Source organism: Patiria miniata, unplaced genomic scaffold (assembly GCF_015706575.1).
Source record: "Patiria miniata isolate m_02_andy unplaced genomic scaffold, ASM1570657v1 HiC_scaffold_22, whole genome shotgun sequence".
Classification (NCBI taxonomy): domain Eukaryota; kingdom Metazoa; phylum Echinodermata; class Asteroidea; order Valvatida; family Asterinidae; genus Patiria; species Patiria miniata.
In genome coordinates, this window is record NW_024037061.1 from 10,402,291 (window position 1) to 10,421,684 (window position 19,394).

General features: G+C 42.1%; 1 long non-coding RNA gene and 1 pseudogene across 1 annotated transcript; one reads left to right on the top strand and one right to left on the bottom strand.

Moving 5' to 3' along the window:
* Positions 1 to 529: 529 nt before the first annotated feature.
* On the bottom strand, positions 530 to 4,054 carry LOC119730184. Its single transcript, XR_005271347.1, has 2 exons — positions 1,095 to 4,054; positions 530 to 876 (listed from the first exon to the last, which is right to left on the bottom strand). It is a non-coding gene; the product is annotated as an uncharacterized LOC119730184 (long non-coding RNA).
* A 9,108-nt stretch (positions 4,055 to 13,162) lies between these two features.
* LOC119730038 lies at positions 13,163 to 16,134 on the top strand (annotated as a pseudogene).
* The last annotated feature ends 3,260 nt before the right edge of the window (positions 16,135 to 19,394 follow it).

The window sequence follows — 19,394 nt, forward strand, 5'->3', positions numbered from 1 at the left end:
TGTCAGATGATGAGGTAAACACCTGTGCCCTTTCAGCGAAAAGTGTCCAGGAGGAATGTGACAACAAAGGATTATTTCTGATCAACTTTTCTGCCATGAAAAGGATCAAGTCCACCTTGAGAAATCGGATGGGAGAGGCTACGCTACGACATCTGCTGATGATTGCCATTGAGGGTCCAGATGTAGCAGCTTTTGACTACGACAAAGCAGCTAACCTGTGGGCTTCCAGAAGGAAGAGACGACTAGAAATTTAATGATCTTTGTTACTTTCAATGTGGGGAGTCACTCTCAATGTGGGGGTGGCTGGGTCACTGAGTGTAGAATCATCGTAACACACAATTCTTATTAAGAAAGAAGTTGAGAAACAGTCGAGTTAATTTGGTCTCAAATGATACATTTCTTAATTGCAGATGTATTTTTTTTTATCTGCGGACAGGTTTACAGACGATACGAGAAAAAACTCATGGGTTAAATACATACATGTACATGTATTCATAAGTTAGCACAGACTGTATTGTGTTTTTGTACATTTTATTGTGATTTTCTTCCTTGCCAAGACAATTAAGAGAAAATCTGAGGAAGTAATTAAAGGCTTGAGAATTATGTTCAAACTTTGCCATTGCTGGACTTGTCATTTTGATAGATTTTTTTCACAGAAATGCAGAAAAAAAGGTAAGAAATATTCCCATAAATATTCAAGTATAAGCTTCAGAAATGCCTCAGAATGCACCACAGAGCATCTTGGGGTTCAAAATTTTTCGGGGCCCTTAGGCGGGCCCCGGACCCCACGCCGTAAGGGCTTTGCGCTCGCAGATTCATCTCGTGCAAATACCCCTACGCTATAATTTCATCCTGGCTAGAAACCTGATCCACAACCTGTTGTACTTGATGGAGAAGAACTTCTGACGAGAAGAATGCAAGAAGATATGTTATCTGGTAATGAGTATCTGTTGTAGCAGGAACCAGAGGTTTGATTTGATTGTCATTTGCGTTCAATGTGTCAGATGATGAGGTAAACACCTGTGCCCTTTCAGCGAAAAGTGTCCAGGAGGAATGTGACAACACAGGATTATTTCTGATCAACCATCCACGACCTGTTGTACTTGATGGAGAAGAACTTCTGACGAGAAGAATGCAAGAAGATATGTTATCTGGTAATGAGTATCTGTAGTAGCAGGAACCAGAGGTTTGATTTGATTGTCATTTGTGTTCAATGTGTCAGATGATAAACACATGTGCCCTTTTTGCAAAAAGGTTCCAAGGAGGAATGTGACAACAAAGCTCAAGTGGGCATGTTGGTTTAGGAGGAAAAGCCCGTTGCAAAGTGGTATCTTCTACCGGTATATCATGAATGCAGAATATACTACAAACCCTCAATTTATCAAAGACTTCACATATGATATGATGTACATGTAGATTTCCAATGCCCAGAATCCTACGTAATCCTGGAAAATGTTCTTGCAGAAGAAATGGAGAGCAAACATCCAGATTCTTTGTGATCCAAGCAACAAACGACAAAGAACAAAATGGCGGCAAAGGTTTGTTTCAACCTTTGAAAAATCCAATCACATTGTCACTTTTTCAAAAGTGGATATGTTGCCACCCCTAGCCACTGAAGCGTAGTAAAGCATGAATAAAGTCACTGAAGCATGGCGCAGCTGGGTGTCTCCTGAGCTGCCCAGCTGAACATGTGTTAGTCTTGAGAACAGCACCTTCCAGTAAACACCTTGTATTATTGTATCCGTTCCCTCGATTCCAAAGACTCAACCCAGCCAGCCTTGTTGGAATCTCCGGTAAGACAGCCAAATACAACATCTACTTCTGTCGAGGTTGAACCCTCAGTTGCTAACTTTGACATGCAACAAAAGTTGCTTAGTGAAAGCCAGCCAAATGTACACTGGTCGGAGAAATGTGGACATTTAATATTCCAATACATGTATTTAACAATTGTTGACTGCTGTGATGTGGGATATGCCGTTTTTAACACATGCAAAGCACCTAAGGAGAAGCCGGCTATGTGCCCATAAGGGGAGGAGGGCAATTACAATTAAAATGTGTAGCTCTTGGCTTGTGAGGGAGATACGCACTGGTAAAAGTAAAAAATAACAAAATGTCTTCAGTCCTCCAATTTAAAAAAAATGAGGCGGGGGGATGAGGACATGGCCCCCTTTGACGTGATGCCCCCCCCCCCCATCCACCAACAAAAGGGCGGGCACAAAAGTATTAACCTCATCTTTAGACACATTCACCACTTTCTACCAAACTGTCTCTTTCTTCATACACTTCTTTCCAGAGTCGGTTTTTCTTTGCTTCTGTCATTCAAAACAAAATTGTTATTATTGTTACTTGATGATTAAAGTAAGTTCACAGCTACGGAGAAGCCGGCTATGTGCCAGACTTTCTTTGTTTGGTACATGATGTGTCATGGGACAGGAGCAGTCTGCTCCTGCCTAGTTCTAGAGCCTTGTGTAGCATTTTCTGTGAAACATTCCATGGAGGAGCGTAGCACACAACAAGCTCAAGTGGGCCTGTTGGTATAGGAGGAAATGCCTGTTGCAAAGTGCCATCTTCATTATCATGAATACATTAATATATTACAAAACTCAATTTATTAAAAGACTTTACGTCCGATATGATGTAGGTTTCAAATACAAAGAATCCTACGTAATCTTGAAAAATGTTCTTGCAGAAGAAATGGAGGACTACATCCAGATTCTTTGTGATCCAAGCAACACGTAAGAAGAAACAATTTGGGAGAAAGGTTTGGTTCAACCTTTGACAAATCCGATCACCTTGTAATGTATGTCACTGTTCCCGCTGTGAATATTTTGCTGGCTCTGACAAAGTGTTCTGAAACAAACCTCTTCCAGCATTCTCCTCTTTATTGTGTAATACTGACATCATCCGCTACATACACTTGTAGGCAGAATAAACCAAGTCAGTAATGCATATATTGGTTCTCAATTCTCTACTTCTGTAGAGGCTGAAACCTCAGTTGCTAACTTTGCAACAAAAGTCACATAGTGAAAGCCAGCCAATGTACACTGGTAGAAGAAATGTGCACATTTAACATTTAACAATTGTTGACTGCTGTGAGGTGGATATGCCGTTTTTAAAGGGACACTGCATCCTGGATGCACCCAATTGGGCTAAAAAACGCGCTTTGAACGAACTGATGTTAATCTGAAAGAACATATAAAAGTAGGATATAAACATCCACACAACTATCCTTTAACAACTGGGCGTTGTTGTGTTATTCTTGTGTTAGGCATGCGAGAAAGACTTTCTGGGTCCACTTTTGCGACCCCAAAAAGTTGAGCTGCTTGGGTGCTAGTTGTGATTCCAGTCGGTGAGATATTCCTTGGAAAACATTCACCAAAAAAGCGTGTGCGTTCATCGGTTGAGTGAAGAATAAAATAGGGAAAAACACCGCCGCTGTTTTAGATTAATGAAAATAATGAGAAATATCCACAACTACCGAATTAAACGTGCATACTTCCACAGCCGCGTGCTGCGCTTAGCACTTTAGCTGCAGCAGCCGTTCAGCCTAGTGAAGTGCGGTGGGACTAGATAGGCCAGGTGAATGCGGTCATATGCAGCGCTAGCAGTGTATGCACGTAGTCATACATCAAAATGAACACGTGCTTAGAACATGCACTAGAAGGTGGACGAAGTAAAAGAAAAGTTGGAAGACCCCTTCAATCTTCAGCTAATAAACGGAGGTCGATTGACAAAAACGAGATAGCAAACATCTTAAGCTTGTGTGCGGCGAGGAATATGCCCGGTGGCTGGCTTTAAGAAATGAAAGTGGCTGCCTGACGGATTAGTGAAGCTGTTGCTAGACAGGTAAACCATTAGTAATTGTCAAAATTCGGAAATGTTGCATCCTGACGCCAATATTTTATCATGATATATTATCTCCATGAAGGTCGGGCACTGCCAAAAGGTAAAAGACATTAATTCGGCACTGAGAAACATTTTAAATTGTCTGAAAATATTTCACGATGGTTGGAAAATTTGTGTACGGATAACCGAAAATGTCCGCCGCGTCAAATGTAAACAACATGTGTTTTTTTCTTTTCTCAAGAACGGTAAGACATTAGGTTGGTTTCCTTTCAACCAGATGTTCAAAACAGGATAAGTAAGCAATCCAAAACATGAAATTTTTGAGAATTTCAGGACGCAGTGCCCCTTTAACACTAGCACCCAAGGTAGAGAGTTTTGGAAATGTCATCCAGTATACAGAGGTCTGTGGATATTTATCGAGTATGACATCATAATTATTAAAGACAAGACGGCTTACGCCATTTGACAAACTGTGCACCATCTTGTATTGGACGTGTGGGTACGCTAATTTGTGTACCGTACACCATGGACTTGTGGGTATACCAACTATACCATATACCATATTGTAATGGACTTGTGGGTTAGGAGGAAATGCCGAATGCAAAAGTGGTACCGGTACCTTCTATATCATCAACACACGAATATATTATAAACCACATATTTTTCAAAAAAATGTACGTCCTATATAATGAAGGTTTCCAATGCCCAGAATCCTACGTAATCCTGGAAAATGTTCTTGCAGAAGAAATAGAGGACAAAAATCCAGATTCTTTGTGATCCAAGCAACAAACGACCGAGAACAGAATGGTGGCAAAGGTTTGTTTCAACAAATCCGATCACCTTGACAAATACGATCACCTCGTCACTTTTTCAGCGGTGGATATTTTGCCGGCTCTGGCAAAATATTCTAAAACAAACCTTTTCCAGCATTCTCCTCTAATTGTTTAATACTGACATCATCCGCTACATACACTTGTAGGCAGAATAAGCCAAGTCAGTTACACATATATTGGTTCACAATTCTCTACTTCTGTAGAGGTTGAAACCTTGGTTGCTAACTTTGACATGCAACAAAAGTTACATAGTAAAAGCCAGCCAAGTGTACATTGGTAGGAGAAATGTGGACAGGGTTTCAATGAAAGTATGATAATTTAGCGCCTGTATTACACTGTGGATTGTATATAAACAGTATACTCAGTGTTGCCCTTAAGTGATTGTAAGAAAAAAATCACTTGGGCGGGACTCGAACCCAGGACCTCCAGCTTACTAGCGCAGACGTCTTACCACTTTCTGAAGAGTCGACTATGGGCATTTCTACACAAGAATGGCATTTCAATATGCTCACGTGCTCACACAGGGGGAAACATTCTCAAATTTGAGCCAGCAATTTCTGCAGCAGTATGGGTCGATTGGGACGAGCAGTGTACAAAAGGAAGAAAAGCTGGTTGCAGAATGGCCATAAACAAGTGTAAATCCCCAATCTGTCATTTTCAGATGAGCTCACCAACAGTCTTCATCCAATGAGCGGGAACAAACCATCACTGAGGGTCTTGAGCTGTGGAAGTCCATTCTACCTGAGCAATGTTTTGGAGGCAGAGGAGAGCAGGGACCGGCAGTGTTCATCACTGATGACTGTCTCTCGGAGAGAAGTCTCTTCACGCAGCCTTTTTTCATGCCACCCTTCTCCTTCGCAAGAGCCCCACCTGACTCTTTTGACGAATCGGTCCTCATAAGCACTCTGCTGTTCCCCCCGCTGCGTGATGACCTGTTGCAAGAGGTCATTGCGTTCCAGAAGCAGATCTTGGCCCGGCTTGCCACCGTTGAGGCAGAGGTTGCAGCCGCAAGGAAATCGTCCGATTTGAACACTGCAGCTCTGGCTGAGGCCATCAAATCATTGGCAGCCGCACAGCAGTCCCAACCATCCATCTGTCTCAAGTAGGGTCCCTCAGTCATCGAGACTGGCCCTGACACTGTACACATTGGACACGGGAGCAACACCCTTGCCATCTCCAAAGCATTGTACATGGATGCGTTCCACAAGTCGGCCAATGCCCAAACACTTTGCCTCAAACTTGTCACCATCTTCTACACCGCCGATGAACTTGCCGAGCGGTTGTAACCTTTGGGTTAACTATTTTTAAGCTCAATTTTAATAATAATTTTCCTTTATTTCTTTCTAGCTCTAAAACGCGGCAGAGAGGAGTTGCTTGAGTCAGACTCAGAGGATGACATGCCACTGGTGTCATTGGTAAAGCGACGAGGGGGAGTTCATGAAGGGGAGTCGTCGCCACCACCACCGGCATCTTCGCCTGCACGAGCCACACCAGCACTGGCTCCCGTCTCTTCGCGCAAGCAGTGTGGAGATGGGTCTGGCCTGCAAATCATGGTATCGAGAAGGAGCATTGCAAGAGCTTGTTTACCCATGCCAAGCTGATGGTTTATGCCCCAAGCATCAGTGCAGTTGAAGAGGCCTTCACCAGAGCCCTTGCTTGACCCTCTTCTTGTCCGGTAATTTTGCGGGTATTAATTTTTTCCCCAGAAAGCATCAATTGCTTGTTAGAAACCTTCGCTGTGTAAATGTAATCAGCAAGGTGCAATTTGACGCAGCTCTTTGCATGGGGAAGACCTCAGTTTTCTCAAAGTTAATAGGTACCAGTAAGGGACGACTACTTTGCCAGTCGTCCCATACTAAATCGGTGTTGACATAAAAGATATAAATTCTAGGTCTTTATGTCAACTCAGATTAAGAAAGCTTTTGTTTATTTTTTTTTACCTGGTCAGGTATTCCAACTACATTCAATACTTGACCGTTGACCAGCTTATTTGAAAGACGTGAGGTTTGGGCTGTGGCATTTCGGGTGCATCTGATGATCAGGGGCTACAACACCAACAACTATGCTGAGGCGGCTATGCGGATTCTGAAGGATTCCATTCTAGCGTCACCTACGTAATCCTGGAAATTGTTCTTGCAGAAGAAATGGAGGACCCTCATCCAGGTTCTTTGTGATCCAAGCAACAAATAAGAAGAGACAATTGTGACAAAGGTTTGTTTCAACCTTTGACAAATCCGATCACCTAGTCACTTTTTTCAAAGGTGGATATTTTGCTGGCTCTGGCAAAATATTCTGAAACAAACCTTTTCCGTCATTCTCCTCTAATTGTTTAAATACTGACATCATCCGCTACATACACTTGTAGGCAGAATAAACCAAGTCAGTTACGCATATTTTGGTTTTCAATTCTCTACTTCTGTAGAGGTTGCAACTTGAGTTACTCACTTGGAAATACAACAAAAGTTACATAGTAAAAGCCGGCCAAATGTACATTGGTAGGAGAAATGTGGACAGGGTTTAAATGATGCTGAGCTTTTAATTTAGCGCCTGTATCACATTGTGGATTGTTTATACACAGTATACTCAGTGTTGCCCTCAAGTGATTGTAAGAAGAGAATCGCTTGGGAGGAACTCGAACCCAGGACCTCCTGCTTACTAACGCCAGATGTCTTACCACTTGACCACCATTTTCTGAAGAGTCGACTATGGGCATTTCTGCACGAGAGTGGCGTTTCAATATGCATTCTGTCACATGCTCACACAGGGGGAAACATTCAAATATGAGCCAGCAATTTCTGCAGCAGTATGGGTCGATTGGGACGAGCAATGTACAAAAGGAAGAAAAGCTGGTTCCAGAATGGCCGTAAACAAGTGTAAATCCCCAATCTGTCATTTTCAGATGAGCTCACCAACAGTCTACACAAGGCCAACACAACAGCAGCTGGAATTTACTGATGTGCGATTTCCTTTACTTTGAAGACAGACGTTCGACAAAGAGTTCTCTGTTGGCTATGCCGGTGTTTACATGTATTCTAATTATTTAAGAAATACATTTTCTGAGGGTAGGGCCTATATTTAGATATGACCGGTTCATATCTGATTGATCCACCGAGAGCAGACATTCAACTTACTGTTTCCACATTATGTCTGTGCCTTGGCAGAGTCCTGATTACACAGACAGAAAACTGGACAAAATTCAACGAATCGCTGATGAGATGTATGAAAACGTAAGGATATGTTTTTTAATGCAAAAGGTTTGCTTTTAACATCTAGCCATTTAACGTGTACCGATAAATATTGTTGCCGTAGTTTTAATTTTTTGGTTGAAGTTTCTTAAAATGTATTTCGTTATTGTACTTTGCCAACTACAACTCCATTTTGTTAGAACTTTTTAGAATCTTAACCTGCTTTACCAATGACAAGGGTCGATACCAATGACAATGTATTGATATTTCTCATTTTGAAACATCGTTTAAAGTTGCACCTCTTATTACTAGTTTTAATGAAACTAAGAATCCTCTGATGTCGTGCTTAGAAAACACGCAGACTCTGCAAAAGCCAACTTATTGTCCCATGTTGCAATAAAAAAAGTCAAGAAAGCCACGGAAACACATGTTAATTGTTAAATTTTGGATTTATATAAATTTGAAATTTTAGGAATTCCATATACTGGTAGATATTGTCCACACATTTCGGGGCCTACTGTTTTAATTCATTTGTAAGTATGTTTTATATTTGTAAACATGCGAGCATTGTCCTACATGTATATTACGTTTTGATAGTATGAAAGTTTGTCATAAGCAACACAGTTGGGATATTTATTTAGACTTGCTTTTCTTTGTGTATCAACAGGATGGATGATTTGTTTACAATCCTGTCGATATCCCCCTCAGAGACCACTTGAACAAGCGTCTGTACACGAGAATCAAGTGGATGAGGTATGTAAAAGTTCTGTTCCTTTTTTTTCCAGTTGATCTACTGAAAAAAAAGAAGAAAAAAGAAAGACTGCCGACAAATTCAGACTTGCCTATCGCTGTCCGTGACATAGGGCTATGTTTTTGGGCCTTCCAAATGGCTTGAAGAATGAGATGAAAATGAAGATGATATATCCCACATCTACAGAGAGAACTCGGGGACCTTCAGATCACGCCTACTCACCGAAAGACCGATACAAGACATTTATAACATCAGAATGACGCCACCTGGCGTCAATATGAGAAACATTCTGGAGTCAGTTTTCAAGCGGTTGAGTTGTCGTGCAACAATCAGCATTTCCTTTGGATTTGTATTGCGCCATACGGAAACGGGTGAACTGAAGTACTTTCATATAGTGACAACAATGCTAGTTTCACGCGTACTCCGTTTACTGTTAGCTCTCGGCAAGATCTTGAACAGTGAATCGCTCATTTTGAGGATGTAGACATCTTGGAAATCCTGCTGCAACAATGCCTTGACACTAAATGGACAGTAGTCTCTCTCACCAATGTGGCAGTATGCATGAACAAAATGCCTCAGTTCTACGTCAGTGCTCATGTAACCCTGCCGGAATACATTGCCAAAAATCGAGTTGTTATGGGGCATACCCACAATGCCCACGACGGCCAACTATATGATGGCAACCTCCGTTTTTTTTAAATGCTTGCACTCCATCAAAAAGGAGATCTCGACGCACTCCAGAGATGCACTCCAGAGATGCACGCGGCATTTGGCAACCACATTTGAACAGGTTATCGGTAAGAAAGTAGACAAGGGAATAACCTCAGATGATCTGTCCAAAGGTGAAACTCGAAACTGATCCTGCCGACGATGCTCCCCCAGAAAAGAGTTCACCTGGGCCCTTTACCCTGTGCAACTACCCCAGTACCCTCTACATGAATTTGTACAAAGATCACTTTTCATACATTTGTGATCTGCATAAGTACAGCAGAAATTACGAGTGTGCAAAGTGCAGAACAGTTTTTACCAGATCATCCAACCTTCAGCGTCACCCACGTGCAATTTAAACGTTAAACACAAAATCGCAGGTGGAATGTCCCTGTAACTGCTGGTGAGTGAGTATAAGCTTGCCACTTGGTGGCACTCTCCACTTCTCTTGAGGGCGCTCTCCATTTCTACCATAGACACATGGTCCTTACTACTGATGACACATTGCTTGTCTTTGTTCTAAATTCTTGATTCCTACTCTTGCCAGTATAATTTGATCATCCCTCCACCCCAGGACCCGAGAAAGTTTGATTATTGGGGAATTTTATATGATTACAGTTTTTGTGCCATATAAGTGCCATTTAGGTGAATTTAGGGCCAGATTTTCATGACATTATTTGCATGAGATGATTATTGCTGCGTGCACTATCACTGTTCGGATGACCTTTGACCTTATATTTTCTAGGGTTTATTGCTACTTTTTCAGATGCACAGTATAGATTAGTGATTTTCCTATATTATAAGACTCGAATTATATTAGTTGTTTGCATTCTTCTAAGAGTTAGTTTTGTTTTGCTTTGTTGCAGTTTTTATGTGATCTGTGATTTGTGATCCGTGAAATTGAACCTGTGATTCCGTGAATACATGAACCAGAATAAACAGAATAAATCAAGGGAGCAGCTACAATGAACAAAGTGCATAGACAGAGTGGACATTACCAATTTACTGATTGAACTCTGAGTATATAAATCGAAGATGTCGGTCCGGCAGACGACCTTCAGAACGACACGATTGGTCGACAGGATGTGGTCCACGCCGAAACAAGAAACTATCCCACAAACTACAGACGCGCTTGGTCCGATGAAGAAATCCATAAAGCACACTGTGTGAATTATACAAACTGCAACGGCCACAGTACCACTTGCCCCCCAACATCTTCGAACTTCTGGATGAGGAGGGAATCCGCTTGGACGAAGACTTCAAATTTTTTCCGTATCGCTGTACCTGCAATTTTGAGTACTAGTTTGAACAACTGTCACAAAACAATGACCAGGCAACAAGACTGAATTGGGGGAACAGCAACCAGCTGCTCAGTGTGAGTCTAGCAAGTAACGTGCCAGATTTTGAAAACGCAACACGTGTTTCGTGTTCGAGGAACACCCTTCTCACCTGTATAGACGAGATCACCGTATTAGTGATACGGCCTACGTGGTACTTAAAGAGAAATACCAACGAGTGTTTGAGGATTTGGACGAAATGATCAATTGTCAGCAGCAAGAACTGGCACAAAACCAAACCCAAAAAACAAGATGTATACTTTAGCCTCATTGACGAGACCAACAAAGACCTTTACTACACAATCAAGAAAAACAACGTGGGTGGGCCATCCATCGTGTTCCAGCCACACATGAAAAAGGCAAGACCTACAACTGCAGAGGCCAGGAGCTGTGAGAAAACGTCGTCGGGTTTGACGTGAATGCACTTTACTTATGGTCTCTTATGCAGCCAATGCCAATAGGAACATTCATCAGAAGAAAGGAAGCTGACTATTTTAAGCCTGTAGGCGCCATAGGTTTGGAGTGAAAGCAACTGAGTGGTTGTTTTGGAGAGGGCATACGGAGGGTGTGTTTGTCTGGCACTAAGCTAATCGCGAAGAAAAATGCTTCGGCCAGAGAAGAATTCAAGTTGACAGATACTAACACGACACCAAAACCGTGTACCAGTATCACGGGTGTTATTGGCATGGGCACGTATGCGAACTCAATCTGCTTGCATTCAGTACTGTCAAAAACCTTTAATTTATTTTTGATAGTTTGAATGATATACATGTAATAAAAAGCCAGGGATTTTGTGTCATAATGTCACACAAACATCCAGTTCCTGCTTAGAGACCTTATGAGAATGCCTTGAAGGATGGTGAGGCAAGGCGCCTGAGTTGCCGGTAGTGGTGAGGCGTGGGGACGAGACGTCACCGTTAGAAGAGGCCCCAGAGCCAATGCATGTTGACACGTCAGTGGCAAAGAATGGAGCAGTGGTGGTGCTGTCACTTTATCTAAGTCCAGTTTCACTTTCAGAGAACGGGACGCTGGCATCACCACCGAGGACTAGCTCAGGAGGAAAGTCCACCAGGGCACTCAAAGCCCTGAGGAGGGAACCCCCTGCAGCCCCGGAGACAGAAGAACTCATATCAGATGAGAGTGATGCTGAGGTAGAACAACAATGTGACCCTTCCAGAAAGGCTCCGGTTGGGTTTCTGAACAGTGAAGCGTTGATACCGGGTCAGGTGGTGAAGCTGACTGAGATGTCCACCTTTTCAAGCTCCACAGGGCAGACAGAAAACGGGACGCCGGCACCACCACCGAGGACTTGCTCAGGAGGGAAGTCACATCAGATGAGAGTGATGCTGAGGCAGAGTGACAATGTGACCCTTAAAGAGAGGCTCTGGTTGGGTTTCTGAACAGTGAAGCGTTGATGCCGGGTCAGGTGGTGAAGGCGAAAGAGACGTCCACCTCTTCAAGCTTCACAGGGCAGACATACCCTTCATGAATCCAGAGAGAGGGAATACCAGGCAGTATTTCTCAAGGGGCTTCAAGCGGACAATTCACCGTCCAAACCCACCAAGGTGTTCGAGATTAAACTACAGTAGGAGGAACGAGGGTTGGCAGACATTGCCAGCACTACAACGTCTGGTACAAGGAAGAGTCCATCGCATCACAGAGACTGCCAAGCGTTCAACCTACTACCCGAATGGGACACCAGCGACAACAAAGGTATAGGACGTGTTCTTTGCCGTTGGACTGGAGGTTAGTCACCAAGGATGGTATCATGAATAAAATAATACAAGTTCCAAATTGGACTATAGATGAGTTCATGCTTTAGCTTTTCACTTACGGTAAGTAAAGCTTTCTTTTATATTAAAGTTTATCAATGATAAAGTACTTGATTGACAGTGAAATTCTACAAACAAAATGTTTTTGTTTAATTTCATCTTGCCGTACAAAAAATCAGTACGATTGGTGTTACTTTTGATAAGATTTCTCATATAATGTGGTGCTGAACTACATGTACTTTATAAAGGATAATGTAAATTCCAGGTACTTTATGTGTTCTTAAGAATTTCAGTGGTTTCAAACTTTATACCAGAAAACTTTGGAGATTGGTTTAATTTCAATTACACATACGGATGCATTTTTAGAGAAGAAATATTGCTTTAATTTTGTGTTGCTTGATTTTGATTATAATACATATATTTTACAAATGCACAAGCAACTTGATGACGTCTAGGAGGGTTGCCGGCTTGACTCGAGTTTTGAAAGAAACTTTTTAGAAGTGATATTTCGACGGCATCAAGATCACTGTACCGTACTAGTTTTGCACTCAAACAAGATTGCCAACATTTATTTTACTTCAGGGCGATGATTAGTGAATGAAGATTTCCTACCAGGCAATTTTCTACAAGAGGACATTGCGAGAAGTAAACAACAGCATTTACTGATGGCTTGAGATTAACAACTGGAGTTGCTGTGAAGGTAGTAAAGGCACCGTTCAAGCAACTAGTGTCCTTTAATGCCTATGTGTCTAAAGATGGGGAAGCAAAACAGATTCCACTTGCCTTCACCCTGATGTCAAGCACAGTGCATGCAAGTGCATACATGCAAGTGCACGAAAATAGGGGTGGGTGGGTGTGTGGGTCAAAATAATTTGAAAAAAATTCGCAATTTAAAAACATTGAACATTTTGAATGGCCCCTTACACAATAATTGGTAACTCGAATTTTTGGTCATGCCGGTAGCTCATGATGGAGCACCTATTGCCAATGAGGTGTTAGCTCGGCCTGAAGGCCTTTCATTTCTCCCTACACGCAAAATAGAGCAAAGGCTGTGACCTGGTAAAAACAACACAGAGAATCCCTCGCAGAAAAAAATTGTGATTTTGACATTACAGGCTCAAAACATCAACAATGTTACTAGTTTTCAGTCAACAAGGTTATTATTTTTTTCCGTCAAATGTTTAAAAAGAGTTCAGATATCAGTCATGGAAACCGACAACAAGATAAACGGTTGCTCTCACCTGAAAAGTTTGTGTTATTTTATTTACAGAAAAAGCTGTGTTGGTTTAGAAGTACATCACTGCAGCTGAAGAGGTGCATGTCATGAGTGAGGACTATTCTGCAGACGGTGACGAAGGGGACGCTGTGTTTTTGAGGAGTAGCCTCCACAAACAACTCAAGAGCCCCAAAGGAGCCAATAAGACTACCTTAGGTTCTTCATTGTTAGTGTAGAGGGGACAATTTTAGATTGTGCTCTGTTTCATATATTAAGTTAACCTCCCTCCCCCTGGAAAATGATTTTCTTAGTAGATTTCCCCCTGGTAAAACAACACTGTAATTAGACCCTTAAAACAATGAGCCTACTGATAACAGGCCATGTGCTCTGCAATCCTTTGCGAGACCCTATTCACTTTGCAGACCGGCAGTGGAGTGCACACTACTCACTTTTCCAAGTTTTCTATTCCTGCCTTTCCAACTTGGTCTGTTCATTCTTTGGTTGTTGAAGTTGTTGTGTATTTGATTCGCAACCCACTTATATATCGTGTTGGCCTTTAGTTTTTTTCGTTTTCTTGTTTTTCCTTATTCCATTGGTTTGAAAGTTTGTTAGGACTCTTCGGGTTAAGAACATTTTTTTTGTGGTAATTTCATCTTTTTAGGGACTTTTCTTTTTTTGTTGGAACCTTGTATTTAGGAACAATTTTCCTCTTTGACGCTTGGATTAATTTGGTTGTTGGTTTTTTTGGTTTGTTTTAGGAGCTTTGTTTTTTTAAGTTCAGTTCCTTGGTTGAATTCCTTTTTTTGGGGGGTACTATTCGACAGTGTTTTTTATAATTACATTTTAGAATAACAGTCTTGTTTGTTCATAGGTTCACGCAGTTGCTAGTCGCAAGTCATTTTTTTGTATTTTAAAACCTTCTAGTTTTAGCTTATCTGGGTTTTGGACAACTTGTTTTTCTTTTGTTTCAACTTCATTTGGCCGATACTTTGTCACACTTTGGATTTCTTTTTTTTTGGTTTGTTGCCCTCAGATTCGTTAAAATTTTTGTTGTTTTTTTGTCGAGAATTTAATATCAGTCGTTTGTCTCTATTTATTTATTCTCCTTGCGTTTTTTCCCTACTTGATCAAAACAAGTTTTTTTTAGCAAGCGAGTTTCCCAACTCTTTTTATCGTTTTAGCTTGATTTAGTCTAGTGTGCCACTTTTCCGGGCTACATTTTTTTTTTCTTTTTGGTGGAGAGTCCGGGTAGGGATTATTTTCTTCTAGAATTTAGCCAGGATTTTATTTGAATAGAGGCAGTTTTTTTCTGGTAGCTTTAAGGCCAACACAGTATCTTAAGTTGGGAAGCGGAGCAGTACCAATGACAGAGAAGCCAAAGATGTTGGTGCCAACACCCATGACACCAAGCACTCCTCCGAGACTAATGCCCTATTTCTACGGCGAGACCTCTCCTTCCCACCAAAGCCCTATGGTGAAGGAGACAGACAGCTCCCCAGCTCAGCACCATCAGCCAGCCTGTCAACCGATGACCACTTCACCCTTACACCTTGCCAACTTTGACCCCGTCCCTGCCAGACCGACAGCCCCCCACTCCTCAACCGAGGATGCTCACCACCCACCAAGTGAAGAGCGTGCAAACTTTCACCGGTAAGGAGAAACATGGTCCCCGCCTGGAAGATTGGATTCGGGATGTAAGATTCCTTCTCGAGTCTAAAGGCACTACCCCAGGAGCCCTCCAATTTCACGAGGTGGTACGGCACACCGGAGGAAGAGCGAGGGACGTCCTACTCAATCTGGAAAGTAGGACCCCCAATGGCGTAGACGCAGAGGTGGCTTTCGCCGAGCTCCTTGAGGAGTACGGAGAGGATAAGAATGCCCTGTCTTCCGTGGCAAAATTCTACGCCAGGGTGCAGCGAGGGAACGAGACTCCAATGGAGTACGCGATTGCATTGGAATCCACACTGAGGGAGGTCGAGAAGGCAAGGCGACGCCGTGGACAGAAGTCAACTGAGGAGGAGAGCCGTGACAGAATGTTGTCGACACAGTTCATGGTTGGTTTGAAAAATCTGCGATACAAACAGAGGTTGGCGCCAATGCAGCCCAGGTTCATGGCCTTCCGGGATGTGCGCCGGGAATTGCACATCATCGATGAGGAGGAGAGACAGGCAGCGGAGATAAGACGACAGCAGACATCCTTGTTTTCGATGAACGAGGTTGCTCAAAGCTTGGCCCAAGTAAAAGCCAGTAGTAAAGATGTAGAGAAGACAGCCCAACCTGTGAAGCAGGACATCCCGGTCCAACCCCTGCCAAGCAACTCCAACCCACCCCTTCTCCAGCAAATGTTGACGCAGCAATTGGATGAGATGAAATCGATGTGTCGTGAGCAGATGCAGACACTAGGCCAGGTTCTGAGCGAGCAGCGGCACCAAGGACAGCGACTAGGGCAGCTTGAAGCGGCAGTATTTCAGCCAAGACACGATTGAAGAACCTTGCAATGGAAGCGCGGCCCTCCTGTGTTACCTTCCACCAACCTGTTGAGGTTCAAGTCATGCCATCAGGGACAGCAGCCCATGTATCATGGATAAGTAAACTCTAATACGTTCCAGCAACTAGAATCCTTGCATGCCATGGTGTCTGAAGATGGCAAAACAAAGCAGGTTTTGCCCTGATCATGTCAAACAAGAAGAAACGAGATTAAAGGCAGGCTTATGGTATTAACGGCATGCATCCCTGACGACATCAAGGTATGAGAGTTCATGTTAGATTTTGAGGCTGGTCCACTGCTGACTGATCGTGCAAGACCTCTCCTGCACTTCCTAAGAATATTCTTGATTAACTTATGAGGATTTCCTACCAGGCAATTTTCTACAGAAAGACATTGTGAGGGGCAAAGTCTGGCAAACAACGGCACAGATCTACTGATGGCTTGAGATTAACAACTGGAGTTGCTGTCTGTGGTTAAACAGTGGTACACTGATGGAACATTCAAGGTAGTAAAAGCACCGTTCAAGGAACTAGTGTCCTTTCATGCCTTTGTGTCCAAAGGTGGGGAAACAAAACTGGTTCCAGTTGCCTTCGCCCTCATATCAAGCAAGAACAAAAGAGCTTATGAGGCAGTATTCATGACATGTTTGTAAAAAATGAAAGGCGTTTAAAGATCGATGTTGTTTTTTTCTGGAAAGGTAAAGCACAGTTCACAAGAGAGGCGGGAACGATTTGTGCGTAATACGAAACGAGAGTCCCTCAAGGAGCTACTAAAAAAAAAAAACCAAGGAGGGAATATCTTGACAGCCTCAATCGTTTGACCGACAGAGAATTTCAATCAGGATGCCGGGACAATGCTCCAAATAAAGACGTCTTACGGAAAATAAGTAGCGAGGCAAAAACTTGTACAGAGTCAGATAAGAATGAAGTGCAAAGCGTCATAGATATGTACTTAAAGCAGACTGATAATAACAAGAAAATTGGTGGCATCATTCGATTCTTTTCGGTTTGCCCACCTTCTATCATGCTTTTTTCCGAAGATAGCCTTAAAATCTATCACTATATTTGTCAAAAGGATGTGATTTATTTTGATGCAACTGGCTCTATAATGCAGAATAATACAAAGCTAGCCGGCGGAAAAAAATATCAATTGTACGACTTGGTAATTCGTCACCCTCTTAAGGGATCTCCTCCTCTTGTCCTCACATCATTACTAACCAACAGCCACAATGCAAGCACAATTTGTAATTTTTTGTATTCTTTTTTGCAATCCGAGAAAAGCCTATACGGACACAACAATGTCCAAAATCCCGTCATGATAATGATTGACGGAAGTGCCACACTTTTACTTTCTGTTCTGAACATTGTCACCCGCGAGACAGTGCAACAATATTTACAGAGATGTTTTAGAGTAGCTAACGGACAAGCGGACAGCGACGACTTAAACAAAACAATAGTACACTGTTGCGGCAGCCATTTCATGAAAAATGCTGCCAACATCTGCCAGAAACATTACAGGAAAAATGTCAAAGATTGGATGTACTGGCTCGGGCTTCTATTGAAATGCACCGATCTAAAGGAAGCAGAGGAGATCATAGAATCACTGACAGTACTAACCTGCTCAAATATAACAACCAATTTTGTCAGGATGCACTTCCAAAGGTTGAAGTGCAAAGTTGAGCAAACTCACGAAAACCTTTGTGACATTGTGCATGAGAATGAACTAGACGATTTTGAGAGAAACGACGAACAACAAGTAAAAGAAAATGAGGAAAACACTGACATCACTCAAACAGACTACATTCTAACAGCGCCAAATTCTCCGTTCAAGCAGCAGTTTGAGCGGGTCATTAGGAAGGCCTTGCTTAAGGTACAGGAACATAACAAACTTATTCCAGACGTCACAAAGCACAGCCAAAATGCTTACTTTTGCAAAGCATTTTTGAATCACCTCATAGAATTTGTGTTGCCCCACATACCGCTTTGGTCTGGTATTATGTCTAGGGATTTAGGAAGACATGGCACTTCTGAAAAATACCAAACATACACATCCAAGTACGAATTGTTGAAAAAATATAAATTCCGGAATATAACGTCGGACACAAGAACACAAGGTACTGTTGAAAAAAGTATGCAAGAAGTACAGAGAGTTAAATTGTTATATGGGAGATGCAGAAGACTCGACGAATTTGTGTTGAAAAATGAACAGGATCTCTTACCATTGCACAGAGAATTTGCCGAAGCCTTCTGCAAAAACAGGAAACGAGCGCACACAAAATCCACAAAATTAACGCAAGAAAAATGGTGTAAGAACAAGTACGCCCAACAATCAAGGTGTGTATTTGACAGTGCCTCCAAAGAAACTACAGTTCAAGAAAAAATATCAAAACATCCACTAAAACAAAACGAATGAACAAAATCGTCTTTCATGCGAACGATGCAAACACATCTGCCCATGTAAAGGTACATCCCACAAAGCCACGAGATTCTAACACTGCTGTTTCAGCACTAGGAAGAGGAATTTCAAATAATGGAGTCTCGTGTTGGTGGATATCGTGCGTTCAAGCCCTACTACCTTTCCTAGATCAGAAAAAAATAAATGTTCAAAAATTTCAAGGGAGTGACAATTTTTGTGGCGAAAAATTTGGGGAACTCTTTGAAACACTGACATTGAGGACAAACAAACCAGTGTCCTTTCATTCAGTTCAGGATATAATAGAGGAAAGTGCCATGAGAATGAACGCTAATTCCAATCCGCAACAAGATGCAGTCGAGTTCTACACCAAATTGATTGAACCCTTCTTATCAAATCTTCGACTTGATATGACCGTGGACTTGCTGGAAGAGAATAAACTGGAAGCAAAGGATCTGACCAAGGCCGGGTACTCTGCATAATATCGAGTTTTGTGAACAGCTCAAAAATGAACACAAGGTCAAAGTAGCAGTCCTTGGAGAGCCATCGGAAGAAGAACATTCAAGATTGCCGATAGCAGCCAAGCATTCAAGAGCTAGACAAGCAGGGGAAATATTAGAAATCAGAGAAAAAAAGAGAGGCAGCAGCAGAAGCTATTTTGAAGGACACAGAAAAGATGTAGAAACTGAAGCGGGGCCAACTAATTTATCATCAGAATCTTTTTGCTTTTTTTTTTTGGCTTTTCTACTGTGTTATTATTGTGCACTTATAGACTGTTAAGCTAGTTTTTAAATTTCACATGTACTTTATTTTCTTTAACTTCATGAATTTTTTGATTGATTTTTT